Source organism: Gracilinanus agilis, chromosome 6, assembly GCF_016433145.1.
Source record: "Gracilinanus agilis isolate LMUSP501 chromosome 6, AgileGrace, whole genome shotgun sequence".
NCBI lineage: Eukaryota > Metazoa > Chordata > Mammalia > Didelphimorphia > Didelphidae > Gracilinanus > Gracilinanus agilis.
Genome location: NC_058135.1, coordinates 17,455,679 through 17,470,574, shown reverse-complemented (window position 1 = coordinate 17,470,574; position 14,896 = coordinate 17,455,679).

The following is a 14,896-nucleotide window of genomic DNA, read 5'->3' as shown; positions in this document are numbered from 1 at the left end:
ATGAAACTACTTGCTACACGGAAGGAGGGAGAAATTGGCAGAGACTAATATTATATGCTAAGATTTCTAATGAGGGACTCCCTGGATAGGACAAAATGAATTTGGCCCATATTTGCAAAGGGAAGGTACCATCTGTTGCTTTCAGCTTTGTGGCACTTGGAGTGAGCCTTAGTTTCAGATCTTACTCATTGATTTCAATGAGGGCACTTAAAAAGCCATACTGTGTTCACTGCCCCAGATGTGTCTGGCTTCCCTAAGCACAATGTTTCCATCATCCACTGCATGTTCTTTCTGGTAAAGGGAATGTTCCAACTATATCTGAAATGTGTCCAGATTAACAATCAAGATCTGAACAAGAATCTCCATAGGATTCCTTTTCTTCTAATTTCCCATGAAATCTGAATAAGGTTATGGTTTTATTCTTAAAAAAAAGATGCAAGTCACTACTGTTATGGGTCCAGCTCTAGAAGATACAGAGGAATCCAGGTATGTTTGGTTTAGAATCTGTCTTCCTGTGAAGCATTGCAATAATTAAATCCCTTTATTTATTATATTTTATAGTATGTATAAATATACATAATGCTATATACTATATTTATTTACCACATAAATAAAAATAGACAATTATTCATAAAAGGTCTAGAATTGTACATTTAAAATAGTGTAACCATTGTTTTGTCTTCAATGAGAAAGTTATGGGGAGAAAAGGAATATCAGTTATTCCTATAATAACCACATATATTAGTGCCCACTTACTGAAGCATCATCTTGGGTGAGAAAGATGAGAGGAGAGTATGGGAGGAGCAGAAATTCTATTTCTTTTAATTAAAGGACAAATGCTCCAAAGGCAAGAAAAAAATGAACAGGCCAAGTCATCCAGAACTTTAGGGGCTAAGAGAATCTGTATTTGATCATAAAGGTAATAGGAAGCCCAATATGTTTGAGACAAGGGAGGATAGGCCCAAAACAGAATTAATATTTCATAGGGTCCATTCATTTATTGAATACAAATTTATTAAGTAGATACCGAGTGCTGAGGAAAGCTAGAATTTACAAAGGATGTGGCCCTTCCCTCATGAAACTCCCAATCTAATCAGGTCTAGTGCTTCTTCCTTTCTCCCACTGAGCTTTGACGCTCTCTAAATTCTCTCACCATTATGGATAGTGCTTGAGAAACAAATTATTTCTTCTACTGAAAATGACCCTGTGCAGAATTACAAAATCTGTAACTGTGCAAAGCCGCATAACTAGCCTTCATCTTTCTCCTGAGCTTTAGTCAATAGCATCATAGGTCTACACATAGATTAGATTGTAAATTCCTTGAAGACAGGGACTATCTTTTTATTAATTGCACCCCCAGTACTTAGTACAGTGCCTGGCATATAGCATGTGCTTAAGAAATGTTTACTAGATTAGAAGACCCAGGCCAGAGCCCTGACAGACACCCATAGTTAAAGGACATGACATGCGCAAAGCTCTAGCAAAAGAGACTGGGAAGAAATGATCAGATAGGTAGGAGGAGAAACAGGAGATTATTGTCCCAAAAAAACCCAGAAAAGGGAGACTATTATGGAGGACAGGATAATTGGCTGTTTCAAAGGAAATAGAGAGGTCAAGAATTTAGACTTGGCATAGTGCCAAATGGCAAATAATGAATGCTTGGTTTTTTTTCATTTATTCCATTAATTATAAGAATAATTTTTACTACATAAGTTACTTCCATTCATTCCTACCATGGTAAGCATCCTAATTTTGAGGATGAATGAATTCTTCCATAGAATAATCAATTTATGGATTACAGAGACATAATATACCAGAACTGGTTTGATTCCTGTATTGATTACCAACAGAGCACATCTAGTCAAGGTTGATTAAGCCAGTAAATGAGAGCTCTGGAGGCTAAGCCAAATGTGGACTAGATGTAGAAGAGAAAAAGGGAAGAGGAGCCATAAGGGGAATATGATGGCTGTCACCAAATAGTTAAAGTTAAGTGACCAAAGGTTGATACTTGTTCTAATAGATTCTAGACGAAAGAACTAGTATAGTACAAGAAAAAAAATGATCTTAGAATTTCACTAAAGCAGAAGTGGCTATTTAACACCATAGTGAATTCCCTAATCACTGTATGTCTTTTCTGAGATCAGCCATTTAAATAAACATTTAGTAAGGACCTACTATGTGTTGGATACTTTGCTAAGTTCTAGAGACACAAAGATAGTCCAGGCTTTCAAAGGGTTCACAGTATAATGGGTGAACAAGTAAAAATGTGCATAAATAAGTTGTACATAGGGTAAATAGGAAATAATTAACAGAGAGAAGATGCTAGGATTAAGAGAACTTAAGAAAGGCTTCATGTAGAAAATGGGATTTTAGTTGGGACTTAAAAGGAAGCCAAGTGGTAGAGATGAGAAGGGAGAGCATTTCAGGCATGGTGGATAGCCAGGGAAAATGCTCATAGCTAATAGATGGAGTATTTGTTCATGGAACAGCCATAGGGCCAGTGTCCCTGGATCAGAAGAGTACATGGTGGAAAGTAAGGTATAAGATGAATAAGGAGGATAGGTCATTGCCAGTTTTGAATACAAAACAATTTTATATTTACTGGAGCCAATAGAAAGCCACTAGAGTTTACGGTAGGGGGTGAGGGTGGCATGACATGGTTGGATCTGTTCTTTAGGAAAATCACTTTTATGTCTGAATAGAAGATAGACTAGATTAAGGAAAGACTTGAGGCAGGAAGACCCATCAGCAAGCTGTGGCAATAGTCCATGTATAAGGTGATGTGTATCCATACTAGAGAAGTGACAGTGTGAGGGAAGAGAATGGAGCATATTCAAGAAATGTTGCAAAGATGAAATCAAAAGGCCTTGGCAACAGACTTGGTATGGGTCGGGGAAGAGATAGTGAGCACTCTAGGATGACTCCTCAATTTCAAGCCAGAGATACTGGTTGGATGGTGTTGCCCTCTACAGTAACAGGGATAGCAGGAGTCAGGAGAGTTTATAGGAAAAGATAATGAGTTCTATTTTGGACATGTAGAGTTTAAGATGTCTACTGTTCAGCAGAAAGGTTGTAGAATATGTTTTTCAATTCTAGTTTGGTCTAGCCTTCTGAGATCCCCTCTGACTGAGATTCAGTCATCAGATTCTGAAGTACTTTTCCTTTATCCAACATATCCAGAAGAGGGCAGTTAGGATGGGGAAAGGCTTGGTAACCATGGAAGGTGAGAATGCAATGAACAAACCATCATTTTCCAAGTGATTTTCCTAGAGGCTTGCTGATTGCTTTCTTAGAGCCAAGGTTTTTCTTGATTAGAACCAACAGGGTTCCAAAGGAAGCTGGGTTGTTTAATTTAGTCAAGGTATGGGTCCATAAGAACACAATCAGAATGGCTTCTACTACAGGGCTTCCAAGAGCTTCTTGATACTAGGTGGGGTGTGTATGCAAGGCAGCTCTTCTTTCCTCCATCAAAGTGGCAGAAAATATCCAACCTGTACACTTGTTTCCACCTGAAAAATTCCTAAGTCCCCAAGAAGCTGGTTCATCTCCAAATTGCTATAATTTTTTTTAAATGCACACCAGCCTGAAAGGGAAATTAAGCATAATAAAGTATAGGGGCAAGATGATGGTCCACACATTTGAGGGTCTTTTCTGATTTCTTCAGTGACTAATACCCTCCTCTGGGAAAATGCTTTTTTCCTACTTTGCACGTATTTCGTGTCTAATTATATGGACATATATTGACCCACCAACAATTTCCGATATGGGCTTAAATATCACCTTAAAAGGTGAAGATGAAGTTCAGGCAGCTAACCAAAGGTCTCCAGAGAGCAAGGAGATCCTTACAATCATAATTTTGATGAGAAATGACTGAAGTTGGGAAAACGTGAAAACTAATTTCCCCTTTGGTTATGTGGGGATTTACAAAGCAATCATAAGACTGCTTGACAAGTAATGCTCTATTTATTTTGTAGAGCATTCCCTTTGTTTAAAAGATATTTTGGAATAAGAATCCTATCATTTGGTTGGCATTTGTTCCTGAAGGGTTTGACTGTCCCCTAGGCCTGGCTCAGGTTTCCTTCATCCCTTCATTGTTTTTCCTATTCTTGGGTTATTGATTCTTCAAATTCCTCTGGACAGCTCAATAAAAAAGGGATTGGCTCATGACTGCTGGCAGCAATCCCACAAATGAGGTCTACCAATCACCAGGGCTGACTGCTCACTAGCACTCACACTGCCTAGCTCTCTGGGCTGCTGGCATGCTCCTGATACTGTAGTTTCTGTACATCAGTGAGGCTCATGAGTAGCTTTCAGGGAAGGCCAGAGATGGAAAGGAACTTGGAGACCAGAATTCATTCTCCAAAGTGCAAACTGAAATCCAAAGACGTTAGATGACCTACCCAAAGTCAAAGCAGGCAACATGTGAGAACCTGAACTTGGAGCAAAAGTTGCCTAACTCCTGGATCAGTGTTCTTTTGACCACAGCTCATTGGGCTCACTGACTTCACTGAGATCAAATAAGGAAAACACATTCCATGTCCTGAAAAATAAGAGAAATTGCCAGCTCAGGTCCAAACAGCATCTTGTGTTCAAAAAGACCAGGATCACTTTTTCTTATATTGATGTCAAAGGTGTCCCACTAGAGATGATGCCTTACAAGGTTCAAGCCAAAGGAAGTGACAGTCTCACTGTGCTTGGTTCTGGTTGGGCAACACCTAGAACAATGCATCCAATTCTGGGCACCACCTGCATCTATTCAGCAGAAATGCAATGTAATTCTTTTTGTGGGGAGCATGGGAATGGGAAGCACTAGTCATATGTCTTCTCTGTCCACCCTATTTATTCTCCTTATCTTTACTCTCTTTCTACTTATATATGCATTTGTTGGATATCATTTCCTTGATAGGAGATACTATTTTGTTCTTTGTACTTGTAACTGAAGAATCTACCTGACACACAGTAGGGGCTTAAAAATAGATGATTGCTAACTGATTGGCAAATATAAACTGATTTGTGTGGCATTTATGACCCTCCACAAAGAGACACAAAATGGATTTTAAAATATGTCGATAGATCAATTGATTAGGATGTGAGCTGACAGTGGGCAGCAAGGGGTAGTAATAGGAACAGGACCCTCATTCTCTGAAATATTGCATTTCTCACTAGTTAGCATTGGTAAACATCAACTACAAAATCTGTAGTTTCAGCATTAGACAAGTATGAATTGTAGATTGTTCAATTATCCACTTTCTGTACTAGGATCTGTAATATTCTATACTAGGCATCAGCTTCGTATTCTTAGAAATAATTAACTGCCTACAGTGGTCCTCCAATGTACTGCATCCCCACCCCTCCATGTTCCCACTTTAGAAGGGCAGCAAGACCTCTCCCACACTGACAAGTGATGACAAGGTGGACAATGGAGGAACATGGAACCTGTTTACTGGGGACTCTGGCATTCTAGAAGAATCCTCCAATCTTGTACATGCTCCTTATTCTCTATGACACCAAACATACCCAAAACATCCCTCCACCTAAGTTTGGAAAGGGAAATGCTAAGCTACCAGATCCCGATAAATATGACAACCCTGATCCACAAGGATACTACCACTCCTCAGTGGAAACTGCCACTCTACAGCAGAGCTGCTACTCCATACTATCAGCTCCAAAGAGGATACTCTACTAGCTCCTGGGCTTGTCCACCAGCCCTAAGGCTACCTGATTAGCTCCCAGACTATTCCACCAGCTATTAGGCTATTATACCACCAAAACCCACTTCTACTTCAAATAAAAATCTTTTCTTACTTCTGGATTGAAGGGAGTTTGAGTCTCCCATCCTTGGAGCTAGACTCTGCTAAGAACTTGGTAATATTTCTCCTTCATCAATTGCTAGATGGATTAGATGGTAGAGAAGAGAAATGCATGGCTGGATAGATGAATGAAAGATAGGTAGAGAGATAATTTATTGAATGCTTACTATAAGCTAAGGCATTGTCATAGACAATTTTCTCATACATAGCATTCTCTGATAGATATATCAGAGAGGTATAGCTATGGATGTTCAGGGTGACTAGAGAAGGAAAGGAGATAATGCAAACAATTCTACCAATGGTATTTGTGGTTTTCCCCCTTTTGCTCAATTTATACCTTCAGGCAATAGATTCGGCAAACCCTGGCCCAAATAATACCTTGTTCAGAAAATAGTTTTGTTGTGACTTTTAGGACTATTTTAGTGGGGAACCTTTGATAATTCTCAAAATTGTAATACCCCGGATGCCTGCATTTAACTTATGGGATAGATGGTTTCAATTTTTTTTTGGAAAAAAAACAATGACAATGGGTAGAGTGGAATATGTCAGTTCCACAAAAACCTTTTTTCATATATACCTCTTATAGCTGTTTTCCAAACAAGCCCCACGGAAGATCTTCCTAATGCTCTAGATTTTTTTTTCCTTTAGTTCAGAAATTCTTTACCTTGTTTATGTACTGGATCCCTTGGATAGCAATCTGATTATAGACTCCTTCTTGGAAAAATATATTTAAATACATAAAATACATAATACATGAGGTTAGGGGGGCAGCTGGGTAGCTCAGTGGATTGAGAGTCAGGCCTAGAGATGGGAGGTCCTAGGTTCAAAGCCAGCCTCAGACACTTTCTAGTTGTGTGACCCTGGGCAAGTCACTTGACCCCCATTGCCCACCCTTACCACTCTTCCACCAAGGAGCCAATACACAGAAGTTAAGGGTTTAAAAAAATTTTTTTAAATAATACATGAGGTTAAGACAGAAACTAATCCCATTAAAATATTGTTGTAAAATATATTTTAGCATCTTTTGTCTTGTCCTGGGTACCTCACCTCCCATTCCAGGATACCTATGCTGTATCTTTCATTCTTCTTCAATGGCCAGCTTGCCCCCTTTTCCAGCGGTACACATCTTTGGTGTCATTTTCTACATTTCTTGCCTACAAGTTGTCTTGCTAGAAGATGCAGACTATTTATATCCCACTGCAATTTATCCATTGCTCTTTGGATGGCCTGCAATTTTGATTCTTTAGGGATTGTGGAATTTCATGACTCACAGGCAGACTGTATCACCAGGAGAATATTGGTATTAAAAAGGATTCTCCCTCTTTAACAGAAGCTTGGGATTGTTAAAAGGGTTGTACCATGTCTTAAATGGAATAAAGTACTTTCTATTAGATTTTTTTCAGGACCCACTGGCATCGTCTCTTGAAGATGTATACTAATGGGTAAATTCCATGAGTTATCTGTGTAATTGCATGTTATCCCATGCTTAATACACTTGACTTCTGCCCACCCCGCCACCCACTGTTGTGATCTCTTCTGAGGAGGAATGAATACCAGTTACGAGGCTCTGGAATGTTCCCATGGCTTTTTTTTGCAAGAATATCATGTGAAAAAAAAGCAGCAGCAGGTGGACCACTCCATTCATAAGGGGATTTTTCTTCCACTTGGTCTTTGTGCTGGCTTTGGTCTATGACTATAGCAAACCACATTTGTAAGGACACATCTCTCAGCTTTCAGACTTGCTTGATATCAAAGAATAGTTGAGCAAAATTGTCTCTGTTGTTACACTTGTCACTGAATCTTATTACAATTGATTGAAACAAATCAAATATGCACAGGAGACACTTGAAGGAGAATAGGAGAGTCTTTCAGGTGAGATCTTGCTTTAACAAATCAAATCTGTTTGTGTTGTCAACAAAAAATAAACACAGTGGAATCTTGTACACTCTTTATCTTTTAGTCAATTGTATACAGAAATAGGATTTCCCATAGAATATTATTGACTAAAGGTTCCTTGTTCCTTTCTCATAGTTTCACCAAAGGCGTTCTTATCCTATACATGCATGGTTAGTAGATGTGAGAGACAGGCCTTATCAACTGGTGGTCAATGATCTCTAAAACTTTTTTTAAGTGATCTTTGATTCCCCATCCCCAATCGCTTGTTTGCCTATTTTCTTTAGCTGTCATGAGAATTGATACCTCAAGTCAACAAGTCAACAAGCATTTTTTAAGTGTTTCCCATATATCAGACATTGAGTAAAGTACTAGGGATACCAAAAAAAAAAGTAAAAGACAATCCCTTCTCTCAAGGAGTTCCCATCCTAATGGGAAAGATAACAACTATGTGCACACAAAAACTATATAGGATAAATGGAAGGTAATCTCAGAGGGAACCAGCAACCTGGATAGTGAACAGAGAGGCTTCTTTCAAAAAGTGAAACTTGAGCTGAAACTGGAAGGAAGTCAGAAAAAAAGAGATGAGGAAAGGCATTATTCCAGAAATAAGGGACAGTTAGAGAAAAGGTATGTTTGTTTGTTGTTTTTTTTGTATCCTTTGTATCCTCAACACTTAGACCAGGGCCTGGCACATAGTAAATACTCAGAAAGTGCTTGTTGGCTGACTTGTGGAGTTAGGAGATGGAGTGTCTTGTTCAAGGAGCAACCACAGGATTGGAGAGTGCATGGAGGGGAGTAAAATGTAAGAAAATAAAGAAAGTAGGAAGAGCCCAGTTTATGAAGAGAGGGAGAGGGAGAAGGAGAGAGAAGAGAGAAGGCCGGGTTCACCCACAGTTGGTGGGTATTACATAGATGATGATCCATTAAGGGAAATTTAGAGGGATTGCGGTGCCTAAAAAACCAGCTGATTCAAGTTGTTCTCTGAAATGGTAGGGAACTGTGGAAATTATAGTTGTTTAGCTAAATTGATGAGTTGAATCATAGAAAGTAGTGAAGCTATGAGGTACATGTTGCACCATAAATATTAGGAATTGTATACATGTATGAAATATCTCAGAATTGGGAGTAATAGTGTGTCTAGAATTATTTAGGGGTTAATGAAGCTTCCATATTTGTCTCCAAGTATGTTCAGAACCACAGGATCATGAAATTGCTGCTACTGGTATAATGGAAGTGGTATTGTAAGGCAGGTGAGGCAACTCATTCATGGAAAGAATGGCAGATTTGCAAAAGAATTGAGATTTTAAAAGGGAAAGCCTTTAATGATGTTAATGATTTTATTTTATAGTAGTTTCTACCTGTGGGTATATATTTTTTACGTTTTTTAAAGCTATGTCCTTCAGATATGGACTTGAGTTGTTGAAATTTAACATTGGATGAAGAAGGAACTTAGAAATAAATGACAGGAAATCATAAAATAGGATGTTACTACAGGTACAAAGCCCCATGAGCTCTGCCATCAGGAGCCAGAAGGATTCAGCATGACAAAAAAAAATTGGTCTTCTAGGTCCTTTCTCTCTCCGTTTTCCACCCCCATCCACTGTGGATGAGCAATAACAAGGGAAATCAGCATTATTTTACCAACCCATCTAGTTATTGTCTGGAGATCGAGTTCTGCACACATTAAATGTGTGGAAACATCTGTAAATGAATGAATGGTTCAAAACATTATTGGAGAGACAGCGAGGGAACCTATATCAAAGACAATGAAAATGATGATGTATATTCAGTCATCCACTTAATGGCAAATTCGATATGCTTAAGAGCAGAACCTACAAAGAATGATAAAGATGCTGCTACCTTGGGATGCTGATGCTAAATGGAGCACTGCACTTGGAACTAGAAATCTCTGGATTCCAGTCCTGCCTCAGACACTTTAGTAGCTGGGTGAAGTCACTCGATCTCTCTTTGCTTCCATTTCCTCATCTATAAAAGGAAGACCATAAAAACACCTACTTTACAGTGTTTGTTGTAAGGATCAAAGAAGATCATGCAAGACTTATGCCTCTGCATTAATGTCTGCTATTTTACAGTGCTCTTTCTACCAATGCTATGTGGAGGAAGGCACCCCAAGTTTACTGGAGTATTTGGTTATCATTGTTCACAGACAAAATGCCATTTCAGCAAATGCCTTTTCCTTAAGTAAACTGGAGTAGAGGTAAATGCACCAATGGGAACTCATGAGTTTGTTTTTGATCTGAGGCTCTAGAGAGTTCTGTGAAACTGATGCAGACATCTCCCAGAGCTCTTACCCTCCAAGTACAAGGGGTCTAACCCCAGCGGTGGTGCCACAATTAAAAGACCTTGCCTCACCTTCCCCACCTGCCAAATCTTAGGGACCAATCTGAAATTTCTGAAGTACCCAGAAGTTCATCTTAGGAATTAACCTGGTTTCTATGCCCAAAAAGCTATGTAACTGTACATAGCCTTTGATCCAAATATACCAATACTAGTTTTATACCCCAAAGAAATTTTAAAAATGAAAGAGACTTATATGTACAAAAATATTTGTAGCAGTTCTTTTTGTGGTGACAAAGAATCAGAAATAGAGTGGATATCCATCAGTTGGGGAATGACTGAACAAATTATGGTTTATGATTGTGATAGAATATTATGGTGCTAAAAGGAATGATGAAGGGGATAGCTAATGTCAAAATATGTTTCGTATGACCTTATATATACAATGAGTATCAAATTTCTTGTCTCCTCAATGAGTAGGCATGGGGTGGCAGGAGGGAGGGAGAAAATATGGAATTGAAAAATAAAAATTTAATTTTTAAGTAAAAAATAAATTACCCTGTTTTCCAGACAGGAACAGTACCTGAAATTCGGAGACATTTTATAGTCCTCTGCAAGAGTATGAGATTTAGTAATAGTTAAAATTTATATAGCATTTTAAGGTTTCTAATGCACTTTATGTATTATTAGCTGAGGTGAACATTTGAAAGAGGGCTTAATTAAGCCATCATGAACCAAATAGGGTATGAGTCTTCTGCCCAGATGATCAGGAAAACATTGTCTTGTTTGGTTGTTTGGTTGGAATTTTTTGCACAATCTATCTGGCCGATCTGGAAATATTCATAGCAGCTTACTTTCTGTAAGAACCATCCATGCAAACCTATCAGGCAATGAAGTGATTTAAACCTCATTAGATAGGATTTATTTCTGTCTGATGTTTAAATTTTAATCTTTTAAATTTGTGTAACAAAGCAGGGCAGTGTCATTGCTTATGAGATTGGAACAATTCATGTATTCCAGGATCCGTGATGCTCTACATTTCTTTAGGCTCACAAGTAGTTATGACTCTTGTCCAGTAGTGGGGAGATGTTGGAAACCATTCTTTCCACATGGGTTAGAAAAGAAATTTGCAGATCAACTTTAGAAGCAGGAAAGGGGAGCAGGTGATATGAATATCCGGTCAAGAGGACGCCAGGTCATGCCCAGTTTGTAAATACCTGGGCATGGGCTGGCATCTTTTTGACTGGACATTAACTTTATGGGTTAATTGAAAAACTAGCATGGAGGCAGTTGTAAATGACATACATTGCAGGATGAATAGTGCTCATTAGTTTAAAAAAAAAAAGAAAAACATAATGCACGAAGGACTTTCTCCACATGGATTCATGAAAGCTGTGGTTTCTTCCTCTTAGTCCAAGCATCCTGGACTTTTATTGTGTTTGTTCTTCCTTGACCTGTCAATTGAAAAGTCTGAGAATCCCCAACAAGGGGCAAGTAGATCAATGAAGCATGTTGTAGTAGAAAGTCAATCTTATTATCTGATGGGGAGGAAGCATAGATTTGGAAAAAGGATCCAAGGCTTAAAAGGCATATTTCTAATGTCACCAGCACTGTTGAGTATTTTTTTTTCACTGTTGAGTTTTTGAGGGACACAAATATGATCTGACAACTCCAATAGGAGTTGAAACATTCTTCAGCAGCAAGAGAAAAGTTGGCAAGTCTTCCTATACATAGGCCAGAAAACAAAGCATCCTGGGATTTTCCAAAGGGCCCCATTCCAGCCTCAAAACTCATGTCTCTGAGGGATTTATAAGCATATCACCATTGTCCATAAAACCAACCAGGGCTCCTTCTGTGTACTGAATCCAAATGCCTGAGCCACTGAGTATGTAGATATTCCTCATGACCCGACATGGTACTTCCACACACCTTGATTTGTGGATGCATACTTTAAAGGCACTCTCAGTTGTCACCAGCCATGGCTCTTCAATCATCTGTCCCAAGCATATGGAAGTTTGAGTAAACTCAGAATTTGGACTGGGAACTCGGAGAAAGGAAGCATATCAGAGAAGAGTGGGATTGAACACGTCATAAACAGAAGTTGTGGCATCATGATATCATGAGGGAAGTTTTGTCTTAGATAATAATGAAAACTTGTACCACCCCACCACCTCCCAAGAACACAGAGTGCCCAACATGCAAGCGACACTTGAGAGGCAGTGTGGTATAGTGAGTAGTTGGCAAAAACTGGGTTCAAATCCAGTCTCAGACCATTATTAACTGTGTGGCCTGGGGCAAGTCCCTAACTTTCTAGACTTCAGTTTCCTCATCTTTAAAACAAGGAAGTTCAACTGGATGGCACCTGAGGTTCCTTCCAGCTTAAAAAGCTATAAATCCTATGAACTTATAAGCTATAGTAAACTTGGGAAACTCAAGCCCTTACTGACTGGCTGGAGAAGGCTTCCCACAGGGGAACAGGTTCTCTAAGGGAAGAAGTATGTCTTGGGGGATGGTTTTCCAGGATAAGATTTAGTAGAAAGATCAAGTTTGGAAATGAATATTTCAAAACATCCAGCGACAGTTTTCCTTTGGATGCATCCATCCCTAAGACCTCTCAAAACCATTGAACTCTGAGTTCCCTGAGTGGAGGCAAGGACCTTGTCTTATGGAAAATTTGTATCTTCTACAGCACTCCACTCAGGGCTCTGAACACAAGGGGTGGGGGGCTGAAAGCTAAATGAAGGAATGGATGGATAAATGTTTAAAGGGAGGAAAAGATGAATCAACTATGCTTGGCAAATACTAAATGTTGAATCAATGTCTCTTGATTGATTGGTTGATTCATTAACTGCTGATGAGAAGAGAGGCGAGAGCTAAGAATTCCATCCTATAAGGCTAAATCAGTAAAGAGCCCAGGATAGCCATTTAGTCTGTGATCCCTAGATAAAACCACAGTGCCAACAAGATTGCTTAATTTTGTGCCTGAGATACTACTCTGGCTGATGCTCTGTTCATCCAAGTCTGTGTAAAACTTTACAGGAAAATTTCTATGGAGATATTGTTCCCTTTGGATTACTTTAAGTCCCCTCTCAGGTTAACAATGCATCTCCTAAAATGCCCTGTGCAACCACCCCTTGCATAAGCTCACCAGTGCAGCATAAGTTTTGGTGACACAGCTTTGCTTGGACTTCTCCATTAGACTATCGTGAAGCTTAAATGTGACAATTAGGTTCCAATTCCAACTTCTTTATGTTCATCCTTATCACTTCAAGCTCCAGCATTGAAGGCAGTTAGCACTGGAACCTAGACTTTGTAGAGCATTCAGAGCTGGGAGACCAGGTCAAGGCGGAGACCTGCAAATGCATGCTATCCAAATATCTGCTGAAGTAGAAGATGATGATGTCTAGCCTGGATAACAGAAGACTCAGGGTCTATATGACAGTGGTCTGAAATTTCTTGAAAACATGAGATTAGATTTGTTCTGCTATATGAGAGTCCCAGAACATGAGGTCAATTAAACCTTACCTCTGCTACTATCTACCTGGGTGGTCTTAGGCAAGTCTCTTACTCTCTTTAGGTCTCAGTTTATTTGTGAAGTTTACATTTTCTCCTAAAACAAAACACACAACTAACTCTTGGGGTGAGTAACTGATCCATGTGTGGCACTGGCCTGATCTCTTTGGGTTGTATGCTATGAAAATTACCTGATATGGGACATTATGCTGATATTTCTTAATCGTCAACTTCCCACTTTAGCATGCAGTGGGTAAGCACATGGCCTGTTTATCTTAAAAGACTCTTTTGCTGCAAGATAGTTTGACTGGAGAGCACCATTGGTGAGTCTAGGGAACTCTTGAACGTTTTTTATTTCTTCTATTCCTGCTCCCTTAACATAGGGCTAGGGTAAGATCACTGAACTTGAAGTTGTCAGATTTCAGTTTTAATTCTACAGGCTGTTTGACTCTGGGGCTGTCACTTTCTCCTCTTAAAGCCTCAGTTTCTCCCTCTGTAAAATGGGGCTTATAATCCTTGGATACTTACTTGTAAATAAAACAATACATAAGTATGATGAATGTTTTCTCTTTATTTCTATCACTTATTTAATTCACAGAGAGAGTGTGGTAGACAAGGAGTTTCCCTAATTTATCAATTCGGAGTTCATCTACTGAGGTGAGGGATAGAGGCCCTATGAATTGGACCAGAAATGAGATACATAATTGGGAACTTATACCTAAATAAAATAAGGATATAGTAAGAGAATCAAACACCTGGCTGTGAGAGCAAGTGACCTGTTCCAGGCGAAATACACCTGACATACTTTAGGAATTTGAAACTGTGACTACTTAGCCCCCATCAGTGAGGCACCTGGAAAGACTAAGCAAGAGGGACCACAGAACCAGAGAAGGGCAAATAGAGTTCCAATTGTCAATAAAAGGAAGAGAATTATAGGCCAATTTACTTGAGTTCACTAATTCCTAGAATGGATCATTAAAGAAATAATAAATGAACATCAAGAAAGGGAAGAAGGGAGAGAAAGACAAGTCACTAAACTGTTCAACCAGGGGGAGGGAAGGAGGAAGAGAGAAGGGAGGAGAGAGAGAGAGAGAGAGAGAGAGAGAGATGAAAGAGAGAGAATCATAGATAAAAAGATAAAAAGATAAAATACATTGTAGATTCATAGATATATAAATACATAGGTAGATACATAGATAAAAAGATATTTAGATGGATACATAGATAATAGCATTCTATAGATAGATAGAATAATAGATCAATCAACAGATAGATAGATAGATAGATATGAACTGGATAAGACAACAACTAAATTGAGTCAGATCTGATCGAATGGCCAAATTCAAAGAGTAGGCATTAATGGTAAAATGTCACCTTGG